The sequence below is a fragment of the Hemiscyllium ocellatum genome, chromosome 31 (genome assembly GCF_020745735.1).
Source record: "Hemiscyllium ocellatum isolate sHemOce1 chromosome 31, sHemOce1.pat.X.cur, whole genome shotgun sequence".
In the NCBI taxonomy this organism is placed as follows: Eukaryota; Metazoa; Chordata; class Chondrichthyes; order Orectolobiformes; family Hemiscylliidae; genus Hemiscyllium; species Hemiscyllium ocellatum.
In genome coordinates this window covers 28,359,556-28,380,424 of record NC_083431.1, presented here as the reverse complement: position 1 = coordinate 28,380,424, position 20,869 = coordinate 28,359,556, and the positions used below count along the sequence as shown (strand labels likewise).

The 20,869-nt window shown below is 41.3% G+C and overlaps 1 protein-coding gene across 5 annotated transcripts in view; it reads right to left on the bottom strand.

Moving 5' to 3' along the window:
* Positions 1-18,013, bottom strand: part of LOC132830283 (rab effector Noc2-like) — a 176,021-nt gene extending 158,008 nt beyond the window's left edge. For 2 of the 5 annotated variants that reach the window (XM_060847833.1, XM_060847830.1), the window contains exon 1: positions 17,750-18,013. The gene's annotated coding sequence lies outside the window, so the exon portion shown is untranslated. Of the gene's footprint in view, positions 1-17,347; positions 17,436-17,749 lie in introns of those variants that run through there. The other 3 variants (XM_060847831.1, XM_060847829.1, XM_060847832.1) reach the window with 2 other exon arrangements.
* Between the last annotated feature and the right edge of the window lie 2,856 nt (positions 18,014-20,869).

The following is a 20,869-nucleotide window of genomic DNA, read 5'->3' as shown; positions in this document are numbered from 1 at the left end:
ACTTCTCCTTGAAATCTACCTCTTCATCCAAGCTTTTGGCCTTCTGCCCTAATATCACATTATGTAGTTCAGCATTCAATTTTACTGCATAAAGTCCCTGTGAAGCACCTTGGGGGTGTGTTGTTAATTAAAAGTGCAATATAAATACATATTGTAAGACGCAGCAATATGGTACCTTCTGCCTCCAGCCACTAAGCAAATGGGTAACTGAAGAAGCATTATTTTTAATTTATTGGCAGAACTAAAATCTATTTTTGTACTAGTCAAGCTTAATTCACTCCCAATAATACTTTGTTTGCCCAATTACTTAGACCTTTCTGGCAGTCTTAATTCAAAAATCTGCAAACTATAGGCCTATATACATTAAGGTTATATACAGTCGGAAGTTAAAAATCAGGTGCTTATGACAGTGCCAGACTAAAACAACTTTTTTTTTAAAAAAGTGATGATTAATCTTACATAAAAGAAATAGCATTGTCATTGATGTGTTTTATTTTGTGTGAATCATGAAAACATGCAGTGCTTCTCCATCATGCTGCCCTGCTGAGGAGGTCAATGCCTTTAAAAATAAGTCCAACTATCAACTCCCAATGAAATTGGGAATTAGTCATTCCTCTTAGGACTGAGAAACTGGAAGCAGCAAAGCAATCAGAGCATCCACTTGTGAGACTGTATCAACTACAGTTAACTCATTCATGCACAACGATGGAGTCCTATAATGTAAAGATTTTTAAAAAAGAAAATACTACAAGCATCTGATAAATTTTAATTACATCTCATATTTTGGGTATGAGTTCTTTGGTGAAATTCTGATGGATGAAAACAGAACTTCTTTATCACTTGAAAAAAAGACAATTAATTTAAAACAGCAGAAATGAACAATTTATGTTTTTACCATTTATAGTTTTTCTTGCGAATTATGACACAACAAGAGATACTACTAACATTGAGACAACTGTTTCTTATGAACAACTGGGTATATTCTCTGTCAAAGTAATCTATTGTAGATTTTCACTATTGTTTAATAATCCTATCATTTTAATTCAAAAACTAACCACCACCTACAGGCCTCTTAAAAGTAACTAGGAATTGTAACTCTATTCACAGCTGGTTATGACACTCATGACCCATTCCTTCTCCTCCAACCCAATACTACTTTGAATTATATACAACCACAAAAGCCAGTGCTCATCTGAGTGCAGTAACTTCTTACATCTGGCAGGAGCACTAGGGATACTGGCAATTAGATATCAAGTGAGCTGCAAGTTCTTCCGGGCATGGCACATGGCAAGAATAATGCAGAAATCAGGCGAGATGAGTGTCATAGGGGTACGGCAGATATTTAATTGGGCGAGTTTAGGAAAATATGGAAGAGATCTCATGAGGCTTCTCAGCGAGAAACCCTTCAAAAACACTACAAAACTAGCATTTCATCTAAAAGCATAAGAGTCAGCATATTATTCTACAATATACATGCATTTAGTCATACTCTGTGTTCATCATCTGTAGGGAAATAACCTTTCCCTTGTATGGCTGTCTAAGTGACAATCTAGAGAAAACTGGTATTAAATTGTACTGTTTACTTATATCCTCTCCAGCTTCCTGAAATATTTAATATTACTGTCTTTCAAAATGTAACATAATTAGTTTTGAAAAATACATCTGGCCTGTAGAACAATTATAATTCCAAATTCTAACCAACAAGCATGAAGTGCTAACTCTATAAAACAAATTTATTTTTAAAAAATTTCTGCAAGACAATATTTTGAAAAGCAGCTTCTCCAAAGGGAGTGGCAAATGTGTTTGGTTCAATAACATTGATAATAAAAAATGTAGAATGTTGGCATAGTAAGCGCATAAAAATAAGCCTTTGACAATCACACAATACCACAAAACAGCATCACATCGATATAACTTCATTCTGCTTTTTGACGAGCACTTGTTTTAGTTGAGGTCTTTCAATTACACCAGACAATATTACAGCACTCTGTGATAGCATATCATATCTTAGCAAGCTAACTCTAATGCACTACAGACCCACAAAAAGATACAAATATATAGAGTCATAGAAATGTACAGCATAGAAACAGACCCTTCGGTCCAACCCATCCATGCTGGCCAAATATCCTAACCCAAGCTAGTCCCACCTGCCAGCACCCAGCCCATATCCCTCCAAACCCTTCCTATTCATATACCCATCCAAATGCCTCTTAAATGTTGCAATTGTACCAGCCTCCGCCACATCCTCTGGCAGTGCATTCCATACACGTACCACCCTCTGTATGGAAAAGGTTGCCCCCTTAGGTCTCTCTTATATATCTTTCCCCTCTCACCCTAAACCTATGCTCTCTAGTCCTGGACTCCCCAACCCCAGGGAAAAGACTTTGTCTGTCTATTTATCCTATCCATGCCCCTCATAATTTTGTAAACCTCTATAAGGTCACCATTCAGCCTCCGACACTCCAGGAAAACAGCCCCAGCCTATTCAGCCTCTCCCTATAGCTCAAATCCCCTAACCTAGCAACACCCTTGTAAATCTTTTCTGAACCCTTTCCGATAGGAAGGGGACCAGAATTGCACGCAATATTCCAACAGTGGCTTAACCAATGTCCTGTACAGCCGCAACATGACCTCCCAACTCCTGTACTCAATACTCTGACTAATAAAGGAAAGCATACCAAATGCCACCTTCACTATCCTATCTACCTGTGACTCCACTTTCAAGGAGCTATGAACCTGCACTCCAAGGTCTCTTTGTTCAGCAATACTCCCTAGGACCTTACCATTAAATGCATAAGTCCTGCTAAGATTTGCTTTCCCAAAATGCAGCACCTCGCATTTATCTGAATTAAACTCCATCTGCCACTTCTCAGCCCACTGGCCCATCTGGCCCAGATCCTGTTGTAATCTGAGGTAACCTTCTTTGCTGTCCACTACATCTCCAATTTTGGTGTCAACTACAAACTTACTAACTGTACCTCTTATGCTTGCAACCAAATCATTTATGTAAATGACAAAAAGTAGAGGACCCAACACTGATCCTTGTGGCAATCCACTGGTCACAGACCTCCAGTCTGAAAAACTACCCTCCACCATCATCCTCTGTCTTTTACCTTTGAGTCAGTTCTGTATCCAAATGGCTAGTTCTCCTCGTATTCCGCGAGATCTAACCTTGCTAATCAATCTCCCATGGGGAACCTTGTCGAATGCCTTACCGAAATTCATATAGATCAAATCTACCACTCTGTCCTCATCAATCCTCTTTGTTACATACTCAAAAAACTCAAATCAAGTTTGAGAGACATGATTTCCCACACACAAACCATGTTGACTATCCCTAATCAGTCCTTGACTTTTCAGATACATGTACATCTCATCCCTCAAGATTCCCTCCAACAACTTGCCCACCACCAATGTCAGGCTCACTGGTCTATAGTTGCCTGGCTTGTCCTTACCACCATTCTTAAACAGCGGCACCACGTTATCCAACCTCCAGTCTTCTGGCAACTCACCTGTGACTATCGATGATACAAATGTCTCAGCAAGAGGCCCAGCAATCATTTCTCTAGCTTCCCATGGAGTTCTAGGGTGCACCTGATCAGGCCCTGCGGATTTATCCACCTTGATGCGTTTCAAGACATCCAACACTTCCTCCTCTGTAATCTGGACATTTTGTAAGATATCACCATCTATTTCCCTACAGTCTATATCTTCCATATCCTTTTCCACAGTAAATACTGATGCAAAATACTCATTTATTATCTCCCCCATTTTCTGTGGCTCCACACAAAGGCTGCCTTGCTAACCTTTGAGGGGCCCTATTTTCTCCCTAGTTACCCTTTGGATTCGTCTTAATTCTATTTGCCAAAGCTATCTCACGTTCCCTTTTTGTCCTCCTGATTTCCCTCTTAAGTATACTCCTACTGCTTTTATACTCCTCTAAGGATTCACTCGATCTATCCTGTGTATACATTACATAGACTTCCTTCTTTTTCCTAAACAAACCCTCAATTTCTTTAGTCATCCAGTATTCCCTATATCTACCAGCCTTCCCTTTCACCCTGACAGGAATACATTTTCTCTGGATTCTTGTTATCTCATTTCTGAAGGCTTCTCATTTTCCAGCCATATCTTTACCTGCAAACATGTGCCCCCAATCAGCTTTCAGAAGTTCTTGCCTAATACCATCAAAATTGGCCTTTCTCCAATTTAGAACTTCAACTTTTAGATGAGGTCTATCCTTTTCCATCACTATTTTAAAATGGATAGAATTATGGTCGCTGGCTCCGAAGTGCTCCCCCACTGACACCTCAGTCACCTGCCCTGCCTTATTTCCCAAGAGTAGGTCAGGTTTTGCACCTTCTCTAGTAGGTACATCCACATACTGAATCAGAGAATTTTCTTGTACACACTTAACAAATTCCTCTCCATTTAAACCCTCAACACTATGGAGTCCCAGTCGATGTTTAGAAAGTTACAATCCTCTACCATAACCACCCTATTATTTCTTACAGATAGCGGAGATCTCCTTACAAGTTTCTCAATTTCCCTCTGACTATTGGGGGATCTATAATATAATCCCAATAAGGTGATCATCCCTTTCTTATTTCTCAGTTCCACCCAAATAACTTACTTGGATGTATTTCCAGGAATAACCTTCCTCAGCACAGCTGTAATGCTATCCCTTATCAAAAACACCATTCCCCCTCCTCTCTTGCCTCCCTTTCTATCCTTCCTGTAGCATTTGTATCCTGATACATTAAGCTGCCAATCCTGCCCATTCCTGAGCCACGTTTCTGTAATTGCTATGATATCCCATTCCCATGTTCCTAACCATGCCCTGAGTTCATCTGCTTTTCCTGTTAGGCCCCCTGCATTGAAATAAATGCAGTTTAATTTACTAGTCCTACCTTATCCCTGCCTGCCCTGACTGTTTGACTCACTTCTGTTCTCATCTGCACCCGTCTCAGATCGATCTCTTTCCTCACTGTCTCCCTGGGTCCACCCACCCTCCTCCCCTCCCCACCTTACGAGTTTAAAATCCTCCCAAGCAGTTCTAGCAAATCTCCCTGCCAGTATATTAGTCCCCTTCCAATTTAGGTGCAATCTGTCCTTCTTGTACAGGTCACTTCTACCCTGAAAAGAGATTTGAATGATCCAAAAATGTGAAATCTTCTTCCATACACCAGCTCCTCAACCGTGCATATAAGTTGTCTCATTTCATAAATAACTTTTTGCTTGATCTTTATCATTGTGCTGAGTGCAGCATTTCTTCCACAAATTATATGCTGTTTCTCTTAGCAAAGTTTAGGAGAAAAAGGAGTACTGAAGTGTAAAGGACAGTAATCAAAAGTAGAAATAGTGGTGAAAAGAGAATGGAAGATAAAATGTTTGCTGGGTGCAGTACAGAACATGAATACTATGTAACATCAGCCTTAAAGGAAAGGACTTAATGATTACTTTCTTGAAGTTTGGAATGAAGATGGAGGGTAAAAGACATCATGCAAGTTACTTTAAATTTAGTCATTTGGTAGTTCAGAATGAGTATTGATGAAACAATAATCTTTTTGAAACCTCTTATCTTGCACTCATCAGAACAGATATGCTAGGTATGTAGGCTGTATCTCTCAAAGACTGGTAGATCCTATCAAACAACATACCCCACCAGCTGTTTGCAACAAGCAAGGTGTTGATTGCATCTAACTTGCAAAATTCACAACAGAGTATCCAACATTTGATGCGATTCTTCTTTTGGAAATATGCTTTATAACTGAGTATGTGAAGAGTTATTTTGACAATCAATTTTGGATTGTAAGTCAGGCTCACAGTGTTACATGTCTGCCATATACTGGAAGCTACAGATATTACTATACAAACGTCCTGTTCTTTGCAGAAAGAAAGAATGAACGAATGAACGAACGAACAAACAAACATGTAGAAGCATTGTATCTGTTTCAACTCAAAACAGGTAACAGTCAGTTCATTTCTCAGGCTATGTCCTGACCAGAGTCAAATTGCCTGGTTTAAAATTTAAACAAAGTCTAGCAATTAATGGTCAGTCTTCACAAAACAGAACTACAGATGCTAAAGATCTAAAACTAAACAAAACCAGAAATTGCTAAAGAAACTCAGCAGGCGTGGCAGCATCTGTGTAGGAAATAAAGTTAACATTTCGAGTCCAGTGTTTGAAGCCGGGGCTTGGTTGGGAGGGTGGGGGGGGGTGGGGGGGGGGGGGGGGTTGGTGGTAGTGGTAGTAGTAGAGAGAAGAAGAGAGGAGGTCACTAGACCCAGAATGTTAAATGGTGTTTCTGTGCATAAATACTGCCACACCTGCTGAAATTCTCCAGCAATTTTTGTGTTTGATCATTAATTAGTGCATTGATCATGGCAACACTTCCACATTCATATCCCACTTGCTAACCAATCAAGCACTCTCTTCTAATGCAGTATAAATGCTGGTGTTCCTGTTGAATTGGCATTCATGTGAATTGTCCTCATGAGTGGGAGATGAAAGCTTCGACCAATATCTTTTTCAGCAATACTTACCTTGTATTACTAAAAGGGAAACAGTACATACATTAGACAGAAAGGATTTATCCACTGAATTTAATACTCAAGTAAAAAAACTGTTCATCTTTTCTGGTGGCGTAACTACAATGGTAAAGTAGCCATAGTCCTGCCAGAAGAGGGTTGCTCTCTCATTAGAGTGTGATAACTGGTGGTGGTTTAATCACAGGATCACCACAGGCTACAGCAAGGAGAGAATTGTTCATGGTAACCTTAGCTAGTGCAGGAATGGAACCCATGCTGTTGGCATTATTCTGCATCGCAAAAGTTGCAAAAAACGCTATGACCCTATAAACAGCTGTCCAGCCAACTGAGGTAAATGACCCCACTAAAATGATGACTACATGAACAGAATCCTCAAATTAAATTTTGAAAAAAACGTTAATCTGCAAATAATTACGAAAATGTAACCAGTCATTATAATTATGCCAATAGTATAGTGAACCTTCACGTTGAATTGCTGAATACATTTTGCAAGCAATTATTGTGGGAAGCATTCTGCTCATGGGAAATACAATTTGTAGCACTATTTCTTAAAGGAAAATGCAGACTGAAATATTTTGGAAATATGCAGCTGCTGCTTGTGATGAGATTTGCCATCATGGTTTGTCATGTTTAACAGTACAGCATTAGCTCATACATTCAGTGTAACTCACGTACAGCCATTCTGTGATATCTATCATCCAACTGTGCCCACATCAAGCCTTCTTTCTGTTTCTCCTTCCCACCTTCCATATTCATACTTTCATCTCTAGATAAGCATCTCTACATTTTCCAGCTCTGACAAGTGGCCAAAATAATGATATTTTTTTCCCTGGATGTCACTTCATTTAAATGTGAAGTCAAAAAACCTGAAGATGTGCGTGCAAACCAAATACAAATTCACCTTTGTACATAAGTTCACATCACTGCTTAACATTCCCTTCAGTAATTACTAGATTGATTTTCTTTTGTTTACTTATTCATGAAGAGTACATGTCACTGACAAGGCCATCATCAATTGTCCACCTTTAACTTCCCTCAGATGAAAGTGAACCTCTTTCTTGAATCACTGTGCTTTAGCTTATCAATACTGTCCTCCCTTATGCTGCTATTTAAGAAGTTTCAGGATCTTTATCCAGCATCAAAATGAAGGAATTGCAAAATGTTTCAATGTTAGGATGGTATTTGGCTTGTGTAGGATCTGACAGATGGTGGTGTTCCTTTGTGTCTGTTGCTCTTGTCCTTCTAGATGGTACAGGTTGTGGCTAAGAAAGCTGATCATTCTTTTCTGTGCACTGCTTTGGAGTAGGGAATAATATTCAGACTTTGGAGGCTTTGGCCTCAGAGCTGAATCTTCATGATGCAGATAAGTACTTCCTTTGTTTCTGCAGAAACGCAGACATCCATTACTATAGCAAGAAGATATGTGGGTATATTGAAAGACCAATGAATTCCGACCAATCTCTTCCTCCTGCCATTGACAAATGACCTTAATCAACCTGTTCAGACACATTAGTAAACGTCTCTAGTGAAGATGGGACTTGAAGCAAGGTCTTCTGACACTTCCATTGTGCCATGTGAGTTCCCACTAACTTTTCTACAATTGACTTTCTACTTCTTTTGTATATATCACAGAAAACTGAACCGTTTTACACACCATCACATCACCTGTAGTAGTTTTCATCTGTTCACCACCACCAGTAAATCACCTGTGTTTCCAACTGTTCAATTTACATGCAAACCCTATTAATGCTATAACACCAATTCCAGAATATTTGCAACACCAGTATATCCTCCAACACTGACTCAGCAAAATGTTTAACACTGATTTCACAGTAAAATGCCTACTTCTTTGCTTTCCTAGTAAAGCATGGCACATGACCAAGAAATGGGACACATACACATTGAAATAGAGCAAATTACCTACAGTTAGGAAGATGTTCTTTTGTGGGAACAATAACAACATATTTGCCTGTCTATCAAGGTCCATGCTTTTCTTTTATGGTACATTGAAGAAAGGTAAGAAATAAAATGTCATGGTCTCAACAAGTTAACAAATGGACCAAATATAATTACAATATTGAGTTCATTCAGCAAACAAAGTTGTTCAAATTAGATTGGACAGATAGTCAATAAAATCTTCTACTTTGGTCATATTAATTATCTTGCTACTTCGATGTCAATAGCTGATTAACATTAGTCCAACATGAGTAGTTAAAAATGCTGTCCTTTTTAGTGTGCTATTTGCCCCAATTAATTCTATTCTCCAGACAAAGTAAACTTCTGTTCTTATGGAATTTCAGAACTCAACTAACTAATGCTGTCAATTGATGTCATCCCTACTTGTTAACCTTAGATTAGATTAGATTAGATTACTTAGTGTGGAAACAGGCCCTTCGGCCCAACAAGTCCACACCGACCCACCGAAACGCGACCCACCCATACCCCTACATTTACCCCTTACCTAACACTACGGGCAATTTAGCATGGCCAATTCACCTGACCCGCACATCTTTGGACTGTGGGAGGAAACCGGAGCACCCGGAGGAAACCCACGCAGACACGGGGAGAACGTGCAAACTCCACACAGTCAGTCGCCTGAGTCGGGAATTGAACCCGGGTCTCAGGCGCTGTGAGACAGCAGTGCTAACCACTGTGCCACCATGCCGCCCACATAAGATATCCACAAGAAAGGGTACTGTGACACAGATAGGCAGATATCAAGTCTCTGGATCAAGAGTTCCAGGTGGTCTACCATAACGTTGTCAAACAGATCAGTCAAGATAACTACTCACGACTAAATCATATTAACAGACTACAGAAGATTGTTCAATGTTTCCCCATTAACTGAGCCAGTAAAAATCTGTCCCAGTACATTTACAATATTAACAACTTGTTGAAAGGCAGTCTCTAGGGAAAATAAGTCAAGACGTTTTTCACGTTTTATTGGTTCAGGAAGCATGAATACAAAAGGTTGATTTTTTAAAATAATTGTCAAACAGGACTTCAGCTTACAGAACATGGTTCCGGCAATGCTCTTATTTCCTTCTCTTCTAGCACCCTCAGTTCCAAAGTCACAAAACATTAAAAAAAGCTTGTGATTAATCAATGACACCCAGTTTTCCACATAATTGTAAACAAAAATAAGTATAAGGTAGGAGGAGTAAGTGACTTGGGACCACTTAGATATTCCTGACTTCATGCATGGACCCAAAGTAGGTTAATTGATCAAGATTGATTGATGTGCTTAATCAATAACTTACATTATCGCTGTAGTGTACAAGTGCCAGGATGGTAGCAGTCAAGTTGATAGATTTTACTCTCATTATCTAGCAATATGTCACTATGTTCTGTACACAAATGTACCAAATATAAGTATAAAACAAACTGAGTTAGAAGCACAGTTTAAAGGATATGATGCAGTAGCCACGAGACAAATCTGGCTGTCCTGATGAAAGGTCATCAACTTGAAATGTTAACTGTTTCTCTTCAGAGATGCTGCCTAACCTGCTAAGTTTCTACATTTTTTCCACCAGTTGGATGTTGAAAGTGATGTGGAGCTATGTGATAGCTTTTATAACACAAATTTATGGCTGAGAAAGTAAATTATGGTGAGATGATGGACCAACCAAAACAGGATGATTCCAGGTCCATGCCCTGAATACTCCAGAGAGTAATTACTCAGGGGGGTGGCAGTCAGAATACAGTTAGTTGCAACATTTCTTGCAGGAAGACGACAGGTGGAATTGTTTCTATCTGATCAGTAACCAATAACCATTATTGAACAATAATCACTGTGAATTATCAGGTGAGCACTGCCTCAGTGTTTTTCCCTGCCCACACTCTAATGATCTTATTACACTCATGGTCCAAACTCATGTAGGAGAAGTGGGTTCTAGTTTGTGGGACACTGGTAGAAATCTTCCTTTTCAAAGTGCTGGTGCCATTGTGATGGTGTCTATCCAAACCATGCTGGGAGCAGTGCTCCTGTCAGCTTTAAAATGAGGAAAGCGACGGGTGTCAAACTAAATAGTTTGGGCTTTTTTTAAGTTGGAATAATAGAAGCAACTTGAATGGGTGGGGTCAAGCTCTCACAGAACCAGGATTTTTAATTTTAGTTTTCAGCAGTTGCTGTGGTCTTGAAGCTGAATGTAGAAGCTCTTATTTCTTTCCCTGTTACAGCCAAAAGCTGGGGTTCTCTTCCTGCTGCTAGGCTTGCATGTGAGACAATCTATTTTACTGAGTTTGCCTATGCCAAGGGTGTGTTTATTACACGTTACAATACTGGAACAGTTAATTAATTAGTTGATAAATTATTTTGTTAAGCATTTTGATAGATTTATAGTTAAGCCAATTCTTTCTTTTATTTTGTCTATATTTTAATTATAGTGCATGAATATAATTTGTTTTGTTGCAAGCTTGGTAATTTGACCAGTCCAAATGCATCTGGAACACAATGCCCTTAAAATAAGAAAACATTAGGGTCTTAATTATCTTCTCAATATGTTTTCACAGTGTTTGATCTGGTCCATACATCAGCGATAGGATCCCCTGGACCTCATTTACCACCCCAACAGCATCCACATCCAAAGAATCATTAGCAGCCATTTCCTTCACTTCCAACAATGCTACAACAAGACATATATTCCCCTCCCCTTCCTTGTCGACATTCCACAGGGGCTGTTCCCTAAGGACACCATTAGTCCACTCCTTCTCCATTCCTAACACCTCCCCACAGCACCTTCCACTACAATTGCAGAAGAAAGTGTTACACCTGCCCATTTATCTCCTCCCTCCTCAACTATCCCAGGCCCCAGACATACCATCCAAGTGAAGCAGTGACTTACCTGCATTTCAAATCAATCTAGTCTACTGTATTCCCTGATCATAATATGGTCTCCTCTCCATTGGAGGGATGAAGTGCAGACTAGGTGACTGCTTTGCAAAACACCTAAAAACTCTCTGCAAAAAATAACCGAGCTTCCAGTTGCTTGCCACTTCAACACCCCACTGTGTTCCCACATTAATATTTCTGTCACAGTCCTGCTGCAATGGTAACAGGCCTCAGTGTAAGCTCAATTAAAAGTATTTAATTTCCTACTTGGGGACCCTGCAAGCTCGATGAACTCAAGTTTGTTTCAATAACTTTAGAACCTGTTTCCAACTTCCATGTTTTTTTTTACCCACTCTCACACCCAGTCATGAAATAACACAGACAATTTTACAAAAATCGAGCACAGACTATCCATTTTCACCCACATTCAGGCCAAATGTCACATGACAGAGTCATACAGCACAGAAATAGACTCTTTGGTTCAGCTCATTTGAGTCGACCAGATGTCCCAATCTGGCCTAGTCCCATTTGCTAACATTTGGTCCATATCCCCCTAAGCCGTTTCTAGTCAAAATTGGTCAAATTACCTTTCAGCACAGCCTACACCATTCTCTGCTACCCTCACCTCTCATTATCACTTATTCAGCTTCTCTTCTGCCCTGGCCTGCTATCCATAAACCCCGTTTAGTATCCCCTTCATATCTCTCTCTCAGTCTTTGGGCTCCATCTCTAACCATGCACTCACGTCTCCCTTCCACACAGCTCCCCCCCCCCTTTCAGCATAAACACTAGTTTCTCCTGATTGCTATCAGTTCCAATGAAATGTCACTGGACTCAAGGCGTTAACTCTGCTTTCTTCCCACAGATGTTGCCTGATCTGCCGAATTACTCCTGCATTATTGGTTTTCTTTCCCATCTATGCTTAGCTTGTTTGAGAAGAGAGAATGCCAAATTTTAATAAGGTAAGTTGGGCTGTCAACAAAGCACTTAGTAACAAGAATCTCCCTTAAACCATGACTTCTCACTGCCTAGCAAGAATCTCACCGCACTATTTCTCAAAAACTCATAAGATGGCACAATGGCAGAAGTTGCTCCCAAATAGAGAGAGGTCTTACAAGACTTCTCATCCAATTCTGCCCCACAACTTGCCTTAGCCCAGATTCTGATAAGATTCTGCCCATAGCACTTGGATTCTTTACACCACTATAGTCAGTTGAATCTCAGATGGCGACAAAACAGACTATAGGCGGGAGATGGAAGACCTGGAAAAATGGTGCACTGAGAACAACCTAGCTCTCAATGCCAGCAAAACCAAGGAATTCATTATTGACTATTGGCGGGATGTTACTCATGCCCCCTACACATTAACAGCACAGAGGTGGAACGACTGGAGAGTGTCAAGCTCCTGGGAGTGGTCATCCACAACAAGCTTTCTTGGACTCTCCATGTGGACACACTGGTTACAAAGGCCCAACAACATCTCTTCTTCCTCAGGCAGCTGAGGAAATTTGGCATGATGGTGCCAACTTTTACAGGTGTGCTATCGAGAGCATTCTGTCTGGATGTATCACTACCTCGTGTGGCAACTGTACCATTCAAGGTCGGAGACAGTTACAGAGAGTGGCGAACTCGGCCCAGACAGACAATCACAAAGGCCAACCTCCCACCTACAGAATCCACCTACCAGGCCCACTGACAAGGGAAGGCCGCCAGCATTCTGAGAGATCCATCTCATCCTGGCAATGCTTCTCTACAACCTCTACCATCGGGGAAAAGGTACGGAAGCCTGAACACATGCATCAGCCAGTTTCAAAACAATTTCTGTCCTACTGTTGTTAGAATACTGAATGGACTCACAAACTTAGCATTCACCTGTACCTGTGTTTTTGTTTTGTCACTGTTTACCTATTATTTACTTGTCTATGCTATTTAACAATGTGATCTGTCTGTATTGCTTGCAAGACAAAGCTTTTCACTGTGCCTCAGTACACGTGACAATAAATTCAATTCAATAAGAATAATTAAATCATCTAGGATTTATCCATTTTGATGCCAACTGATGTTGTTATTGGACAAGTCAGATCTCAGGCTGAAATTTGGCTTAATGTATTGTTTTGTTTTTGGCTTTAAGGAGATTGAATGCTTGTGTTTTAGCAACATTGTTGCAGATGTTATTTCAACAATAAAACAGAAGTTTTGAAGCACAATATTCAAAGAGTTTTAAATGCACAGTAAAAGTAAAATCCCATTAACTCCAAAATAAGTCTTTACAAAATATCATTTGTCCATACCAGCAACAATGCTTGTATAATATTCATACCAGAATCCTTCTCTCTATTAAGGCTTAAGGTAAATGTGACTTTAACTCCTAGTCTGGCACCTCTGATAAGTTCAGAATAAAAGTTATCATACATTGGAGTTTAAACAAACTCACCTTCAAGACCACTTCAGGGTTTTATCACAACACCCCTGGTTTGGGACTATGACTAACTGCTTACTCTCTGGGGTCATCCAATTTTACTAGGGTCTCCCCTTCTCAGGAGCACTGCTCAATACATGCATGTAAGGACTTCACAGAACTGTCCCATTAAAGTAAAATTGAGACCAAAACACTCTGAGTCCAAGCTATGGATGCTTCCTTTTAGCTTAAGTCTAGAAACTTCTAATAGAAACCTTGAGGTGTAACTGTCTACCTTGCTAGGTCATAAAGTCATAAACTAAACAAGAACAAATCAGGTTGCCAAAGTAGCCCTCAAGCTGGTTAAACAGAAATCACTATAACTATTGAAATACTTACCAGTCAAGTCTTTAACTTCAGACACAAAAGAAAAGTCATATGCTACTACCTCAATTCAAACTCCAAACTTTAAATAAATGCATATATAAAATCAGATAGGTTTATCTTATAACATAGCTCTGGCTGCTCTGAAACAAGTGACAAACTGTAAACACCAATGAAAATGTTATTATGAAGGATCATCATTGAGTTAAAACATCAGTTGTTTCTCTCCACAGATGCCTACTCTTCAAAATACTGATAGTAACAGAAAATGTTGGAAGTAAAGAGTTTCGTCTTTATAATGCTCAGAAGGGTACTATGTATAACTTATCCAGGTCATCACAAATCCCGAGGTCACACTGTACATTTAAAGAATGACTATAAGTGAGCATGGTGAAAAGAATATCACTTGTTTAAACAGAAACAGTTTCTAAAATAGAAATTAATCATTGCTCACACTGGAAAAAGTAAAACTTACCCAACACCAAGTGATAGTCCAACAGGTTTAGCTACCTGATGAAGGAGCAGCATTCCGAAAGCTAGTATTTCCAAATAAACCTGTTGGACTATAACTTGGTGTTGGGTGATTTTTAACTTTGTCCATCCCAGTCCAACACCGGCATCTCCACATCATGGCTACACTGGAATAGTCAATGCAAATCAACTTAGAATTCCACCATCTAAATATGTTGTTATTTGAGTCACCTAGTTCTTTACTGAAATTAGAGCATCAATAGACAGATAAGAATGGAACCCGTTTGACCCAAACAAAAATGTGTGCAAGTTCACACAGCTTACAGAGACCTAAATTCCATTATATTACGTGACAAACCACAATGCAAAGTCTAATTTTAGTCCCTTCTCTCACACACAAGAATGTTAGTATTTACTCACGAAAGATTACATATCAAAAAAAAGGAGGAAAAAAGTGCAAAAGGCAAGCGTACAAGTTTTTCTACATTCCAGATATCTGAACAATAGGAGTGATAGTGCACTGACATCTTATCAACACAAAAGTGAGGACTGCAGATGCTGGAAACCAGAGTTTAGATCAGAGTGGTACTGGAAAAGCACAGCAGGTCAGGCAGCATCCGAGGAGCAGGAAAATCGACGTTTTGAGCAAAAGCCCTTCATCGGGGAAACCTGTCTATTTTTCTGCTCCTTGGATGCTGCCTGATCTGCTGTGCTTTTCCAGCACCACACTGATCTAAAAACTCTTATCAACAGGGATACAACTGTATGAATGTACTGTACTTTTACATTTTTACAGTGATACATATTTCAACTCTTAACAGAAACTTTGGAATAGAGAAGGAGTAAGGAAAGGTTCGCACACACTTCCATACTATCATACCAGATTGTGGAGGTGCCAGTGTTGGACTTGGGTGGGCAAAGTCAGAAGACACTAGATTATAGTCCAACAGGTTTATTTGAAATCACACAAGCTTTCGGAGTGCAGCCCTTTCCTCAGGTTCAGTGAGAGAGCAGGGCACACAGACACAGAGTTTAAGTGGAGAGATTAATTAACACATCGTCTGACATTCTTGGTCACCTGCAGAGACTTATTATCTGACACTGCACTCACATCAGTTGAATGATCTTCTGATCTCTTTGCCCATAAACCCTGCAACTGTGCACCCTGCTCCCTCACTGCACCTGACAAAGGGGCTGCATCTCGAAAGCTTGTGTGATTTCAAATAAACCTGTCGGACTATAACCTGGTGTCGTGTGACTTCTGACACGATACCAGTTTATGTGGGTTAATACAATTCTCACCACCCATTTCTGAAAGTGATGACATTTCACTCATGAATCCAATAGGGAATGCATGAGGAATTTTTTTTTTTCTTGGGACAGTGGTTCGAGTAGGGAATTTGGCATCATAAAGAGTAATTGAGTATCATGCATGCATCTAAGGAGAAACTAAATAAACACAAGGGTTAAATGATAGCAGGTCTTTTCACAAGAATTGTAGAAAAGTTAATGTGGAACTGCATTGATCTATGAGGCATTGTGGCCAGTTTTTGTGCTGTAAATTTTATATATTCATTATGAACCTGAAATATAGACGTGTTTATATAGGCAGGTGGGAATAGAAGTTAGAAACTCTTCATAGCAGGCAGCACCACATTTCTCTTACTAAGAAGGTTTGAAGCTATCTAAACAACACGGTACAATTCACTTGTGCAGGTTTTTTTTGAGAGGACCAAGTTATCTGGGTCACTGAAAAAGATTCAACTCAAAGATACATATTTCATTACAATGATAACAGTGAAACAGAAAGCTTCCAAAATTAAAACAGGTTCTGAAGAAGACTCATTCGACCCAAATGTTAACTCTGATTTCCCTCCACAGATGCTGCCAAGTGTGCTGAGTGTATAACAGAAAACAGAGTTGGTATGGAACAAAAACTAAAATTGCTGGAAAAACTAGCACATTTATCAGAATCTGTGGGGACAGACCAGAGTTAGTGCTTCAGAATGGTTACATGGGACCGGGGCATGGTACACATCTAGACATGGGCATCAGAGTTTGGGATGAACTTCAATTTTCTCCTCAGTGAGGTTGGTGTATTACACTAACACACTTGTTGGGCTAATTCATAGTGAGTGAGGAAGCTTTGTTACCGCTGATTGAATTACTGAAATGGGAACAAATAACCTCCATAGTTGCGATTTCACTCGAACCAACAAAATAATTCTAACCATGAACCTTGTCATCAACCTAACGAATAATGCAGTAGCTTTGACATAGAAACAGGGCACGTTTTGACATGTGTCAGTTTTACATACTGCAACGGATTGACAACCTGTTTTACAGCACAAGTCGCTGCTAAAATTTCCTAATAGTTTTGCTGATAAATCCTGAAGAAAGTTCTAAGTTCGGATACGTGGTTTTGTTTTTTTAAACTAATTCTGTATTAATATCATTTAACTAGTGTGGGGAGAAATAATACGGAGAACTAGTATGGGATAAACACAACAAGATTTGTACAGATACTGTGATAACGAGCGGACAGTAAAACGGTTATGGAAACTAAACAAATCGGTCCGGAAATGCAAACATTGAACTCGGAAATTTCCAAACAACGCAAGGAGTGGAGTCTGAAGTGAAAAGGGGACAGCAGCCAGGTTAGGAATAAATGTTCAGGTGTTCCCTGCAAAACAGGTACACAATGTACTCACGAGGTTGCACTAATAGAGAAAAAGATGTCAACTCCATTCAAAGCAGGATGTGAGATTAGAAAGTTTATGCAGGAGATAGAGTCCCCGGGGAGAAAGCAGGAACCTCCACCCCGAAAACTCTTCCGGATTTAACTCTCTTGGAATAGAGATTGGGTGGTGGAACCGAACAGAACAAAACAAAAACAAAACTGCAAACTCCATCGCCCAGGCCTTGGCTCAGGGAGACTGGGATAAAAGTGACAGCTCAGCGGCTGCAGCAACTTCTTCCTGAAGCGCTGGGGGGGGGGGGAGGTCAGCCTCATCAGCATTGCACAGGGGGGGAGGAGGAGGAGGAGGAGGGGGGGACATAAATAAAGTAATACCGAGTAACATCGGCCGGCAGGAGGGAGGGAGTGGACTTACCGCCGCTGGGGAATGGGTGCACTGTCACCCCGCGATGAGACGTCTCCTTTCCAGGACAGCGCGCACACACTTTCCCCTTCCCAGGACCGGCGATCACAACAGCCGGATTAATGGTTTTGAGCTCAGTCTTTTATTGTTTTGGGGGCGAAAGGAAAAAAAGAGGGAGGGTGATGTGTGATGAGGCTCCACCTTCACCGACCTGTCCTACCACCTCTCGAGACGTCTCTCTGGCCAGTGCCAAACTTTCCATTCTCCTTCACAGGGCGTACTCTGCTCACTCTCCATTATTGCATTTTTCCCTCTTTTTTTTGTTTTAAAAAGCACAGATGGACGGCCAATAAATTGCAAACGGTTCAGAGGCTGTGCTTTTATATTGCTCTGAATAAAGTGATTATTTGGGAAAACAAAATAGCTGTTATTTGGGAATGAGGTGTGGAGCAACGCCAGGGATTCAAAGCGGGGGGGGGGGAAGCGTTAGAATAATAATATTATGCAGCTGCAATGTAAAATGCATTGCATTAAAATACATTGCATTAAGATGCCCCTTGTCCACCCCCCGAACTTGAAGGAACTAGATCTTTGCAGAGTGTTGGCTGGCGGCCCTCGCGCGCCACCTGGTGGCAGCTTTGTCACGGAGCTCCGCCCCTTTCAGCCCATCCAGGAACAGCAGCTGCCCCTCACTGCAGGTGCTCTAGACAGAGTAGGTGAGGAGCACATTGTTCTCAAGGATAAGTTAAGGCTAAATATTCATGAAAATCTCCCTTTGCTCCATCCTATTATATCTTTTTTCTTGTTTCGTATACGTGCATTTATTAGGATGTGAGCCTCGCTTAGGAGCCCTTGAGATGGTGGTGTGGAGTTGCCTTCGTGTTATCCACCCACAGAGGTTAAAAAGGAGAGTGTTCCATGTTTTTACTCTGTATTGATGAAGGAAGAACGATATCTCCCAAGGCAGGATGGCAACAGGAACTTGCAGACTGTATTCGTTCCAATGTGTCTGCTGTCATTGTCCTAGGTGCTGGAAACAATGGATTTGGAAGCCACTGTCAGAAGAGAATTGGCAAGTTTACAAATCAGAAGGCAGCTCTTCAACCCAACAATGGCTATGTCAGCCAAATTCTTCAACTTAATCCCACTTTTTAGCTCTTCGTCCATATCGGAACTTCAAATACATACAGCTTGGAAACAGACCATTTGGTCCAACTCATCCATGTTGACCAAGTTTCCCAAACTAAATTAGTCCCATTTGCCAGCGCGGTCCATATTCTTCTAACATTCCCTATTCATATATCTATCCAAATGTGTTTTAAATGTTGTAACTCTAAACATTTTCATTTAAAATGTTGAGAGTTTCTGCCTTCACTAACCTTTCAGGCTGTGAGCACCATCACAATACCCATAAGGGGAGGGGGGGGAATTAATGTAGCATACTGCTAGGAACCCCTACCTAACTGCAATTGCAGGTGCATATGTGCAGCTTCGTGAAGGACAGACACCCTGCCGGTTTTGCATCTAAGTCCTTAATGCAAGCGATTGGGTACTTATCCAACTACAAAAAATCCCCACAAAGGTGAACCGACCCCTCAGGTTTCACAATTGGTACAACTGGTGTTGCCCGTTCCACAAATTGTGCTGGTTTGATGATTCCTGCACTTTCTAGCCTCCTAATTTCATCCTCTACTTTTACATGTAAGGCAAATGGCATTGGGCAGGCCTTGCAGAATTGATTTCTGGTCAACACGTAAAGTAGTACCTAGACTTTCCAGGAAAGCTTCCAGGCATTTAATTAGAAAATGGCTGCCTGAGTGGATACCTAATCAAGAAATGTTGAGCCAATCTAGGTGAACCTTTCTCAACCAATTTCACCCCAAAGTTGATCCCCAGGTCTTTTATTACAATCAGTGGTAACTGAACCAGCTGCTTCTCATGACTGACTGTAACTGAGTTGTACCCTTAATCTGTAGGGGGTTCCCCGGTATAGGTTCTCTGCCCTAGCCAAGGTCTTAGTCAAGCTCAAGGATTGGAGATCAGAGTGAATTTTCATAATGACTGGTTCTGGAATCACTGATACAACTGTGCTGGTATTGACCTTCATTAGTAGTAAAAAGTGAGGTCTGCAGATGCTGGAGATCAGAGCTGAAAATGTGTTGCTGGTTAAAGCACAGCAAGTCAGGCAGCATCCAAGGAACAGGAAATTCGACGTTTCGGGCCAGAGCCCTTCATCAGGAATGAGGAGAGGGTGCCAGGCAGGCTAAGATAAAAGGTAGGGAGGAGGGAGTTGGCGGAGGGGCGATGGAGATGTGATAGGTGGAAGGAGGTCAAGGTGAGGGTGATAGGCCGGAGTGGGGTGGGGGCGGAGAGGTCAGGAAGAAGATTGCAGGTTAGGAGGGCGGTGCTGAGTTGAGGGAACCGACTGAGACAAGGTGGGGGGAGGGGAAATGAGGAAACTGGAGAAATCTGAGTTCATCCCTTGTGGTTGGAGGGTTCCCAGGCGGAAGATGAGGCGCTCTTCCTCCAACCGTCGTGTTGTTATGTTCTGGCGATGGAGGAGTCCAAGGACCTGCATGTCTTCGGTGGAGTGGGAGGGAGAGTTAAAGTGTTGAGCCACGGGGTGGTTGGATTGGTTGGTCCGGGCGTCCCCTGAAGCGTTCTGCAAGTAGGCGGCCCGTCTCCCCAATATAGAGGAGGCCACATCGGGTGCAACGGATGCAATAGATGATGTGTGTGGAGGTGCAGGTGAATTTGTGGTGGATATGGAAGGATCCCTTGGGGCCTTGGAGAGAAGTAAGGGAGGAGGTGTGGGCGCAAGTTTTGCATTTCCTGCGGTTGCAGGGGAAGGTGCCGGGAGTGGAGGTTGGGTTAGTGGGGGGTGTGGACCTGACGAGGGAGTCACGAAGGGAGTGGTCTTTGCAGAACGCTGATAGGGGAGGGGAGGGAAATATATCCCTGGTGGTGGGGTCCATTTGGAGTTGTCGGAAATGACGGCGGATGATACACTGTATACGGAGGTTGGTGGGGTGGTAGGTGAGAACCAGTGGGGTTCTGTCTTGGTGGTGGTTGGAGGGGCGGGGCGGGGCTCAAGGGTGGAGGAGCGGGAAATGGAGGAGATGCGGTGGAGGG